The sequence below is a fragment of the Neopsephotus bourkii genome, unplaced genomic scaffold (genome assembly GCF_033783945.1).
Source record: "Neopsephotus bourkii isolate Nb327-2 ecotype Australia unplaced genomic scaffold, CSIRO-AGI_Nbou_v1 NB_1189, whole genome shotgun sequence".
NCBI lineage: Eukaryota > Metazoa > Chordata > Aves > Psittaciformes > Psittacidae > Neopsephotus > Neopsephotus bourkii.
In genome coordinates, this window is record NW_026901674.1 from 979,458 (window position 1) to 991,829 (window position 12,372).

At 46.9% G+C, this 12,372-nt stretch overlaps 1 protein-coding gene and 1 long non-coding RNA gene across 5 annotated transcripts in view; both read left to right on the plus strand.

Moving 5' to 3' along the window:
- Positions 1 to 12,372, plus strand: part of CTBP2 (C-terminal binding protein 2) — a 140,718-nt gene that overhangs the window by 107,056 nt on the left and 21,290 nt on the right. The window contains exon 1 of one of the 4 annotated variants that reach the window (XM_061364115.1): positions 53 to 75. The exons of the other annotated variants lie outside the window; for them this stretch is intronic. The gene's annotated coding sequence lies outside the window, so the exon portion shown is untranslated. Of the gene's footprint in view, positions 1 to 52; positions 76 to 12,372 lie in introns of those variants that run through there. 4 annotated transcript variants of the gene reach the window in all.
- Positions 1 to 12,372, plus strand: part of LOC133218066 (uncharacterized) — a 228,851-nt gene that overhangs the window by 78,632 nt on the left and 137,847 nt on the right. The gene's annotated exons all lie outside the window — the stretch shown is intronic.

A 12,372-nucleotide genomic window follows, 5' to 3' on the forward strand; every position in this document is an offset into this window, starting at 1 on the left:
AGCCAACCAACATACCGCAGCGGGACAGCCGATGCCCTAAAGGTAGCCAGTTTCTAGGAAAGTGTTCCACGCTTGGTAAGGACACTGCTGGTAACAGTCACAAAACGTTTGTGCTTTGAATTTTTGGTGCACTCTTCCTCTCAAGTCGGTGTAGTTACGTGCTTTGTTTGTTTGCCTGTAGCTTCTACCCTTTGTGGTGTTAGAAATGCTCTGACTCCATCCAAATACCGCAGTGCCGTGTTTGGGAAGTGGGTTGTGAACCCTTGGGGTCTGAGCAGTGATTTTCCATCACAGTTCGGCAAAAGAGCGAGTTTAGATTGTGGGGTTTCAGAAGAACCTGATTCCCAGATCCAGGATTTCACTCCACTTCGTTTAAGGTTAATTGCCTTGTAAACAGAGTGTGCAACCTGTGCTTTGCTGCTTTGTATCAAGCCACACGGAGCTCCTGGGTGTCCGCTGTAAGGTAATCTTGCAGGTCTCCTGGGGTGATGACAATACTCCTGTTGTAGAGGTGCTTGGGGCTGCACACTTCTGTGTCCACTTTGGGATGATACTTTTTCATCTCCTGAATGGAGTAGGGTTGTGAGGGTGCCTTCCGAGATCTGCTTTTTGGAGCCATGCTCCAAAAACTCAGCCTTGCTGCTGCCATCCCTCTCCCGTCGCTTGGAGCCACGCTCCTGAGCCTCCCTAACATCAGACACCAGTGGTTCATTTCATTCTGGCAGCTGGTTTGAAGCAGAAGAAAACACCCTCTGCTCAGTCACACAGCATGGCAGCCCATCACAGAGAGCAACATGTGCAGCCCTGGGAGGCCACAGCTTCATGTTCAGATACAGTAAATGCACCACTGGAAACGGTCCATGACCCATGGTTCTCCTTGGTCAGTCCTGTGCATAGCAGAGGCTATGCTGGTTTGCTGCTGCAGCGAAGAGGTGTTTTCTCTTGCTGCCTTCCTGGTCTCCCCAGATGCATGGCATAGCTGGCTCTCCCCTGGGAATGCTGCTTTGGCACCGGCTGTTTGAATTTCCATACTAGGATGCTAAATCAACTTGGCACAGACAGGTATCAGCTTCTTTCTGATCACAGGCATCAGGTGCTGCTTGGATTGACAGGCCTGCATACAGCCAGCATGGGGGAAAGCTGTAGTTTACCTGTTGTTTTCTTCACTTTTCTGTACAGTTATCCATCTCTCTGTCAGGATGTTGGGGTGGAGCAAGCTGCTCTAGTGGAAGGTGTCCCTGCCTGTGGCAGGGGGTTGGAACTGGATGAGCTTTAAGGTCCCTTCCAACACAAACCCTTCCTTGATTCTGTGATGGTCTGGCTTGAGAGAAGTGCACGGGCTGAGTATCTCTTCTTAGAGGTTATGCTTTCAGGATGGGATCTGGTCTGCTGTTTAAGAAAGCACAACCTTCCTAGTTGGTGTTTTCTGTATGCTATGTAGGCTGCTAGTTCTACAGCAGCACACAGGCTCTCCACGAGGACAGCTGGGCAAACCTGGACAGCAAGTGAGCATCAAGGTGATGGTTTCCAAGGCTTCCTTACAGTTGGTCACACAGATGTCTCTGTTCTCCCAGGTGCCAGAGCAGGGCAGGGGGCTGAGAACAACACTGCTGCTGTATTGATGGGGATTCTCAGATGCTGTTGAATCACAGAATCATAGAATGGTTTGGGTTGGAAAGGACCTTAAGCTCATTCCATTCCAACCCCTGCCACGGGCAGGGACACCTTCCACTAGAGCAGCTTGCTCCAAGCCCCTGTGTCCAGCCTGGCCTCAAACACTGCCAGGGATGGGGCAGCCACATTCTCTGGATTAACTGATGCTCTCACAGACCACGCTGTGTAGCTGCAGCCCATGATGTTAAATGCTTAGCTGTATTAGGGATTTCTGGGAGATAGAGTGACAGCTTGTCAAAACCAGACAGCAGTTCTATATTTGACATCTTGAGGTCACAAACTGTCAGTTCCTTGATTTTTTACGGTGTCTTAAATCGCCTGGAGAGTGTTTTGAGCCTTGTCAAAATGAATTAATTAAGGCCAAGTCATATTTACAAGCTTGTACTGCTCTGATTCAGCAGCAAGACCACACTTGATTTGCAGCCTAATACTTACAAGCGATTGTGGAGGATCTGGGGTGCTGATAGAGCCAGTTGCTGTTTCCTCCAGAGCTGCATGTGCTACAGTTATTACTTGCTCTTTGCTTTGGCTGTCTGCAGCATTGTTTTCCTCCTCCTTATGAACGCAGCCAACTTTCTAATTAAGGAAACCACTCTGCAGCCATTGAGGCTGTTCATTTGAGTTCTTTGTCCATACAAAAGTTTCCATCTCCCCAAAAGATTTTTAAGGCATTCTTTACTACAGCTGAAAGAAGATAAGAGCTTTGGCTTAGGGCAGGCTCTTCCTTTAACTTGGTTAAGAAGCAGGCGCGCTGCATTAAGCACTGCTGTGTGCAGCATATTCACTTTGTAAGAGCCTCAAATGCACCCCTGGCTATGACAAATACAGCCGAGGTTGTTTTTCTATTGGATTCTTCTATGAAGAAAAAAAAGTTATGAGAAATAAATATCTCTCTGTGCTGGGCTTTACTGCTTACTGGGCTTTGAGCCTGGAAGGATTTAAAAGTCATCATGCTCCAAGGGAAAGTGTAGTGAGAAAGAGGAGGTGGAGGCTTGCTCCAGCCAGCTGTTGTGATTTGGGAAAAGGCTTGTCCTGACCAATGGAAAAGAGACCAGGACTGAGACAGGGACGCAGCCAGCGCCAGCACAGCTACACCCAGTGAGATGAAGTCCAAATTAGAAACTCTGCTTGCAGGGGTTTATCTTTTCCTTTATATCGTGGCACTAATAAATGCAAATCTTTTTTTATCTTAGTTGTTATCCTCTCTTGTATCTTTTGCTAATGGGCATTGTCCTTAGCTCAGCCTGCACCGATAACTGTAGGAAGAGGATGGAGACATTCACATGCGTTATTGTGCTGTGCAAAAGTACCTGGGTGTGTGAGGAAAGAATATGGGCACTTCCCAATGTCTGTGTGACGGCTCCTGCTGTCAGCCTGGAGCTGGGCGAGGGCCAGAAGACAATGCCATGTTAATGCATCACAGTTCAGTGCTTTTGGTACTTCACAGAGAAGCACAATAACTTTTTTTTCTGGTTTAGTTTCTGAAGTACACAAAATTCAGAACATATGCACGGCATCAGGATTAATTGCTCTTGCCAGTCATCCCAGAGGAAACGCTTGGATCAGGCCTGGTCACTCATCCAGTGGGAAGTCTTCATGTCTCCTACTCTACTTTTGCATCCCTAGTAACAGCAGCACCTTCTGCCTTTGTTGTAGGTTAAAATGGATTGCAAAGACCTACCCATTCACATCTGGTCACTGTGGTGGTTCACAGCTCTTTGAGAAAAGCAGCATTTGTTGCAGTACTATTGGAGAGTCCTTGCATTGGTAAAACTGAGTGCACAGAAAGATGGTGATGGGAGCGTCTAACACAGAGGAATATTTGCCCAGAGTCTGCTCTTCACTGTTAGTCCAGGGTGGACCAGGATGTTGAGCAGGAGCATCCTGGAGTTCAGATGTCCTGCTGGGGTAGGACCATTTCAAGGCTAAGTTGGACAGGACTTAGAGCAACCTGGTCTAGTGGAAGCCCATGGCAAGGGGGTGGAACCAGATGATCTTTGAGGTCCCTTCCAGTCCAGACTGTTCCAGGATTCTGTGAGTCTGTGAGAGCACACCCAGCAGATGCACACGTGGTGTTGGGACATGTGGGAGTACACCCGCAGCCCTGCCTGGCCAGATGGCTCCATAGAAAGGTAAGCAGCCAAGACGCTGTCTAATTTGCACCCTTTGCCCAGCATTCCTGCACAACGTGGTTTCACTGTGGAGGGCCACTGTGGCCTGGTGTTCAGCTGGAGTTAGGCTCTCCGTCCCAGTAGACCTGCTTTACATCCTAGATAGGGTCCATATGGAAGAGAGCTCTCTACTAGCCAAAATAAAGACACTCAGCAATCTGCCAGAGCCAGTTAAAGCATGTATTCTGTTACAGGCAGTAAGAAATACAGTTTGGGGTAGAGGATACAAAATACATTTGCAAGGCATCTGAGCCTGATGCTGAGACATTCTTTCTTTCAACATCGTTGTTGCCAAGAGCTTCTCTTGTGCTCAAACCAAAACTATTTTGGGTGGAACATTTGCTCCCTACTTTCTAGCAAGCTTGGTTGCAGGAGTGAAGAATGGATTCTTTTCACTGGCCACAGCTGGTTTGAATGATCCCCACACTGAACCCATTGACTACTCATGTGGATCGTGAGGAAGCAGCAATTGGTTTCTTGTTTATGTGCCCAAGAAGGGCAGAAACAGTGAAGGAGCCTCAAGTCCGCAGAATTCTTCAATCCAGGCACAGGGCAAGGGATCCTGGTGCAGTCGCTGGACCAAATGCTGGCAGCAAACGTGGTTCACCAGCTCAGTCCAAAGGAAGGAGGCAGAAGAGGGTGATGTGTTTCTGTTGTGGGTGTCTGTGCAACGTCCCCTTCAGTGTTTCCTGCAAGGCCCCTGGAGAGCACAGCAGCGTGGTTTGTTACAGAAGATCCATCATGTTCATTCAACAAGAGCTTGAAGGGGAGTCCTTCAAGAATGGTGACCCTTGCTTTACATGCAAAACAAATAAACAAAAATATCTTGAAACCCATCAATGTCACTTGGCTAGACCTTGAACAAGGCATTGGGAGGGATCAGCACCTTTCTCAAGGTCTGCTTCTTCCAAGGAGCAACGAAATAGCTTGTTTCAGAAAACTCAGGAAACCATTTCCAGACCCTGTGGCTGGTCTTTGTCCTTCTTGTAGGTCACCTCTCTGCTGAGAGCAACTTTTAACAAGTTTCTGCAGAAGAATCTCTTTGCCTTCTGAAGGAAGAAGATTTCAGGGAAACAAATGGGCACAGGATTTGTCTGCTTGCAGAGAGAGGACAGGACAAGGAATCTGACCATTTGTTGGGCTGAGAATGAAGGAGAGACCTGGGAAAAGTCTTGCTGAAAGTATTGCCACAAAATGGAAAGGAGGTTGGGGCTTATTTATGAACCCACCTCTATGTTCTTAAGGAAGTCAGCTGGCCAAATGTTATGGATTCTTTAACAATATTGAGTTTTCTTTGTGCTATCAAAGGCATTAATTAGAGGAATAGATTACACTGAGTACTGCACAGTTTACCTCTTGGGTATTTGTGGAATGAACCATGAAAACACGGGCATATTTGTGTGTGAAACTAAAATGCTCATTTAACTGGGTTTCTTGATAAGAATCGTGTCTTACTTCACCTCTCTGCCACATAGCCTGTACTTCTTGATTAGAGCCAGCGGGGTGGTTTCATGTCAGTGGTATCTAATGCGTGAGAGGCTGTGGTGTCCCCTGGGACACAGGCTCTGTGTGGGATCGGTGTTGCTGTAGGAGCCTCGTTCTTCAAGGTCTCAGGCAGTTTTCTCATTGGTTCATTTGATATTCTATCTATTTGATATTCTATTCAATATTCTATTCTGGTTTGATATTCTATCTATTTGATATTCTTTCCTATGATTCTATGATATGTTTTGTAATCTGTCTGATGTAACCAAATGTATAAACAAGTAGGCAGGGGTTTGATGTGCCAGCATCCCTCTTTGTAACTGCTTTCTACTGAAGGCAGGAAATTTTGTCAGCTTTCTGAAACTTCAGTGCAAATCTCTCCCTTTCCCTTTCCTACCTCATTCCCAAGAAAGAAATGAAATCTGATTGCTTCATTCTGCCATACCTCACTCCTCAGTGGGTTTGTGGCACAGTTTTAAAGCTAAAATAGTCATTAATTGAGAACAACCTTAGGGTACACAACTACAGGTTTTAGGTTGATAGGTGATGGGGTTTATGGAACTGATAAAACAGAGAAAACCATTAGGGGTAAACAGCTTACTGCAGTGATACCATCCAGTGTGATTTACAGCTTTATAACTGTAGGCAAATCTGTATTATTCTTCACTCTCTTCAGTATACATTATTAGATAAACCTATGGCCTGTGCTTACCTACATCAGCACTGATTTTCCTTTCTGTGATAGTCAAGAGACATAAAAATGAAGACATTTTTACCCATTATAGTTAACATGGTTTCAAGAGCAGTCACTTTCTCTACAATTTGGATTTTATTTGTCTCTTGATGTGCCAAAGGTGTCTGTAGGAAATGCCTCCCACCAGCCACTGGAGTTTCACTGTAGCTATCCTTTGCATGCACAAGAAAATAAGGCACCTAAAATATGATGATTCCTGGCCAGAATACCAGCTCGTGAAAAACAGCTAGAAAATACGGATCCTTGAAGGAGTATTTTATTCCTATGGCAGGAGGATTGGAACTACATGGTCTTTAAGGTCTCTTCCAACCCAAACCATTCTAGGATTTTATGATTTCAGCACCCTGATCTCCCTCCTTCAGCTCATGCTTCAGTGCTGAGGGTGCCCCTATGAGAAAAGCCATGCATCAGAGCTGGGAAAGGCAAGGGCAGGGCAGCCCAGTGCTTTGGTAAGGTCCTTCATGCTCTACGTTGTGACCAAATGGATGCAGTGAACTTTGGGGGCTGCTGGAGCACAGCCTGGAGCCAGGACGATCTGGGGCTGCCACGCTTCAGCCCCTTCCCAAGGCAGCGGGAGGGTAGGAAACACGCACCACGGTGGTGATCGGAGACCTCCATGGGGCCCTGTGTGACTGGGGAGAGGTTGGTGTTGAACTGCTGTGGCATGGGAATAGCTTGTTGTTCTTGGACTGAGAAGTAAGAATCTGCCAGGGCGTTATCTAGATTAATGAAGATGAAATGTGCTGTATAAATACATCAGCAGCGTGATCGTGCCATTATCCCGTTATACCTTGGGCTACTCTGGCTCACAAGGAGAAAAGGTTGATTTGTATTTGTAGATGATTTTGCTTGTGCTGCCAATGTTCATTTTTGTTGTAGTACGAAACACAGGGTGTGTGTATTTGCTTTGCTTGAAGAAGTAGCAGATTAGCAAAGATTTTTCTCAATTTAGCTCAAATAGCTCTGTTTTAAGATAAGTTTTTCATCTATCATGATTTGTGAGGGGTAGCAGTGCTATTTCAAACACTGATGATAAATTAGGGGAATTCTAATCTCTATTATTTAAGGAACTGTGCAATATTTGGACATTGAGCATGGTTTCCATAAACCAGAAGGCTTTTGCGTGCGGCTGACTGGGCTGAGTGCCCTCCAGCTGGCGTGGGAGAGGTGGAGATGAAGCAGCTACAAGGGTAGGATTTGCAAACCTACGTGAGTTTAACCCAACCATTACTCGAGCCCACCCTGGACACACAGGAAAAGCCCAGGCAGAAACCCTCAACAGTCTGGTCATCACTTGTGCTCATACATTTAGTGTCTCAGGGTGAGCAGAGGCATTTCTGGTATCAAAAAGCTAGTGATGGTGTTCAGTTGGTGTTGCTTAGTCTGCTGTCTTAGTTTAAGATATGAAATGTGTGGCTGTGGATTATCAGAGGAGAATGCTTCTGGGGTCAAGGATGAGAACAAATGTTAAGTATGTTCTTTGTTTTCCTAGTGTGTGTTATTCATGCAGGGCTCAAGAACAGCTGGAAAGCTCTGGAAGGGTTTCTTTCAACCTTCCAAAACCCCTTGAGAAGCCCAGGGAAGTGAGGTGGAGTATCTGCAGGCACTGCTGCAGGAAACCTGGAGAGGGGCTTGGGACAAGGGCCTGTAGGGACAGGACAAGGGGAATGGCTTGAACCTGCCAGAGGGGAGACTGAGCTGAGCTCTTAGGCAGAAGCTCTTCCCTGTGAGGGTGCTGAGGCGCTGGCACAGAGTGCCCAGAGAAGCTGTGCCTGCCCCATCCCTGACAGTGCTCAAGGCCAGGTTGGACACAGGGGCTTGGAGCAAGCTGCTCCAGTGGAAGGGTTCCCTGCCCGTGGCAGGGGTTGGAACTGGATGAGCTTTAAGGTCCCTTCCAACCCAAACCAGGCTGGATTTCTTTGATCTGAGATCTTCTTGGAGGAGCTTTGGGCTGTTCCAGCATCATTCATGTCAGAAGCTGTCAAGGTGGTGATGTATCACAGGAGGTGCATGGAGGCAGACAGCCCCCAGACCTGCAGCCCATGTTTTGTAGCATGGCAGGAATGCCAGCGGCCAGGAAAAGCCTGATAAATGGGGAAAAGAGAGAACATGAAAGTTAATCATTAAACTTTACCTGTTATCTTTATTCAGCCAGGAAAACTGAAGCTAGGCTAGGTTTGCAGGGAGAGATAATATCTTTTATTAGACGAACTTGTATAGTTAGGAAAACACAGGTGCTTTGGAGACCATGTGCTTTGTTTCAGATCTTCACAATTGCACATTACATTAAAAACAAAATTCATTTAACTTTCAAAAGGTTTAATGGATATTTGAAAGAACTGAATTTAAAAGCAGCTCACAAAACACTAATCTCCCTTGGTTTAATTTGATTTGGACATGTGAAGAAAGGTTTCATAACCCTGAATTACAATAGGCTCTATTTCTGGCTTGAAGTTTACTGGTAGAAACCCTACAGCTCTATACGTGGAGTCACAGTTTCTACATGCAACCTCAAAAGCATGTTCTGTGTAAGTCTATGTAAGTGTATGGACACACTCTTACTCCTTACTTACACCTACAATGACCTTTTGCAACTCCAAGGTGCTCCTAGCATCCATTAGTAATCAGTCAGTAAGGCTCTATAGATGTACAGAGTCAGGAGGTTTTAAAAGGGCAAGTTGGAAATAGAGCGTTCTCTGCCCTCCCTACCTCCCTTTTCCCTCAGTCTGAAAAACCCCCATGATTAAATGGTAATATTTTAAGATTTGGGAGTTTGTTACCCATCAGTGTATTGTTATTAATCCCTGTACTTCCTATGCTGTAGGAGATAAGATGCTATTCTTAATCCCATTTCCAGTGGGAGGTTTTGTGCGTTCACCCTGACCTCATGGAATCTTTCCAGTTTTGTGTTGAGTGTTTCCTTTTCTTCTTTTCAGAGTGCTTTTTTTTGCCCTCTTTATTTCAGTTTTTGATAGCCTTCTGCATCATCCAGTGCACCCATTTAAAAGTCCCTCAATCCAGTTTAGCCTCAGCTGTATTAATGCATGGCTCCAGGGCACGAACAGCTAAAAAAGGTTGTATTATGTGGCATCTCTCAAACCTGTTTTCAGAGCAGTTGGATAAAGATTGGGGTGTTTGGGGAGGTTATGGGTAGGGTATTTTTCCCAGTTGAATGGCTCAAAAGATGTCAGAGCAGTAGATGCTTGTGATCCCCACATCACCCCATTCCCATTGAACCCTCCAGCAGAGCATGTTCCTCTGGGAAGGTGGCTGCAAGCACAGTGTGGGATCCTTCTTCATTTTACTGATGTATGTGGGGAGACAGCTCTACAACAGCATTAACAATAATACAATATATTAGTTAAGGAACATGGGTTGAAGCAGGAGTTTCTTTTCCATACTTTCCCCAGAGCATTGCATCTTCTTAATGCAGTCATGACCAGTAAATCCTGCCTGAGGTAGAACCAGTCTTTTCCAATAAACAGATTCCCAGATATTTGGGTTCTGTAGGATTCAGTAATAAGTACAACCCAAGGGGAAGGCTGGAGCCAGCTGGTTGCTCCCCAGCACTGCCATTGCATGCAGGGCCATGCCCAGGCAGAGGAGATGATGCTCCTGGATGATGTCCTTTGCTTATTGCCCTCTATAGCTGGGAAAACCCACAAAGAGAGCAGCCTCCTTCCATAAACTATTCCTCCAAAGGGTAAAATCAATTCTCATGCCCATTTTTCCTGTGCTGTGTGGTGCAATCATCATCTTTATCTCTCACAACTGTGCGCCTTCTTGCCTAGCAAATAACTGATGATGTGCCTTGAGGGGATATCAGCCTGATCCAAGAAAGCATTTCCATTAAGGACAGCACACGCTGAAGTATGTGTTTGAGGGTTGTCCTCAACCATGGTGGGTTTCCTGGTGACTTCCTTGGGGTGAGAGCAGAGAGGCCAGGAGCTGATGAGTTTGGGAATGGTCACGCTGCCTTTGGGGAGTACTCAGGGCCATGGAAGTAGTGGAGTGCACTGTGCTTGCTACCCCTGGGAGAGGGGGTGAGCTTTGGTGGTTGCTGCCAAGCCCAGAGCTTTGTTTGCTGTGTTTTTATGGTTCTGGGATGCTTTAAACGTTAACAAACTCAACTTGTACCCTTATCCTACAGTGCACTTGTGAAGCACTAGTTGTAAAAAGTGAATCAACTTGAATAGCAAGAAGCTTGTAGTTAAGTGCTTTTGAATGTTAGTATTTAGGGGTTTTTTTCTCACTTAGCTATGATCCTGTGCTACAGGGAAGTGAGGGTGTTTATCTTAGGGAAATGAGTGGGATTTGCAAGCATTCAGCACCTCCCAGGACTTTCCAGGGTTATTGCTTCACTCATATATTTCCATCTTGCATCCTTCCTGCACACAACAAGGGGAATGGCTTGAACCTGCCCGAGGGGAGACTGAGCTGAGCTCTTAGGCAGAAGCTCTTCCCTGTGAGGGTGCTGAGGCGCTGGCACAGGGTGCCCAGAGAAGCTGTGGCTGCCCCATCCCTGGCAGTGCTCAAGGCCAGGTTGGACACAGGGGCTTGGAGCAAGCTGCTCTAGTGGAAGGGGTCCCTGCCCATGGCAGGCGGGTTGGAACTGGATGAGCTTTAAGGTCCCTTCCAACACAAACCAGGCTGGGGTTCTGTGATTCTTTGGTCTCAGATTCCCCAAAGAGTGATGGGAGAGACTCTGAAGGGGAAAGAAACTGAAAAGGAAGGCGAAGCAAGGAACTAGGATGACAAAAGCAGGAGCCTTGTACGGGCTGTGAAAGTGCTGCAGCAAAGCTGGAAGCATGGCAGCAGTTTGGCTTCCCCATGCCAAGGTTTCCTTCACTTGACCATGGAAGAAGAATGTGGATCTGAGAGCAGGGATGTGGCCGGGAGCAGAGATAGGGAGACAGTTCCCAAAGCTCCAGCACCCTCAGCAGCAGCGTTTCACATTCATAGGTCAAACAGTGCTGTTTTGATCTCCAGAAGGGATGACCTTGCAACAGGGTTGCTGAACAGACGGTTCCAGCTGGGCTTGTGTGCTTGGCAGGTGCCCAGGAGCTATTTTAATAGGTCTTCCAAGGGACGAGGCCTTGGCAAGGCCCATGGGGCTTGGAGTGAGCTGCCCATCTCTTTTCCTTTAGTAGTTAGTAAGGGTCACTCTGGCTGTGGAAAAGCCCCCGGGAGCACACATGGTGTGGCTCACAGGGCTCAGGAACAAGCCATGTGCTTCTCTTTCTGTTGGTGCACTCAAAGGGCTTCCCCCTTCTGCTCACGGGGTGAAGGTTTTGTACCATTTATCACTTTGAATGAAGATGCTGGACATGGAGCCCCTGCCTATGGTAGGGGGTTGGAACTGGGTGAGCTTTAAGGTGCTTTCCAACACGAACCATTCCAGGGTTCTGTGATTCTATGTCCAGGTGGATTTAAGGGATCGAAGGCATTGGGTGCAATCTGGGTGGTCGCAGCTCCCACCTCAGCCCAAAGCCCACCTGTGGTGTCTGAAGGAGGAACCGAGGCAGCCACCAGCCCTCTTTGGCACTTCATACTTGGCCAAAGGTTGCTTTGGGAGGCTCTTAAACTCAAGCTGGGTTCTCACTGAAGGCTCACATATAGCTCTTATGGAAAGAGCATTAGGTAAAGCCTGGGCTGGATCCTCTGCGGGTTGTTCTCCCTTCTTCCTGTAAATGAATGACTTCAAATGACAACAGCTACAGGTAGATGTAAAGATGAGGACTGCTATTCCAAAGGCTCCCAACTCAGCAATGCAGTCCTGTCTCTCCAGCTTGCTCATCTGTGCAGGAGGAGCATCACCGTACAGGGAATGCTTTACGGCCACAGTGAACAGCAACCACTGTCCTCCCCAGCACAGAAAATCCTCTGACACCATCCCAGCCCTCCTCTGGGACCTATAGAAAGCCTCCAGCAGATCTCAGAATGCCAGCAGCACATAGAAAACTCTGTGTATATCTTGCTTAAAAGATGGATAGTACTTTCTGTCCAGCATAATGGGAAGGGCTAATGCCAGTGGTTAACACCAGCATACAACTGAATTCCTACGGTACCTTCCAACATGGAGTTTTCTTTGTCTCCCACTCACAATCCCTCATTATCGATGTGCAAACACAAGTTTAAAAGGTGCCAGTGGCACACAGACAGCTGGTGTGACTGAAGCCCTCGCTTCCCAAAAGATGGATCCAAGTGCTTGCTTTGATGGATGAGCTTTTGTTTTCATTCACAGGGAATTTCCACTCTAAACCATAAGGCTGCCAGTTGTGTGTGTGT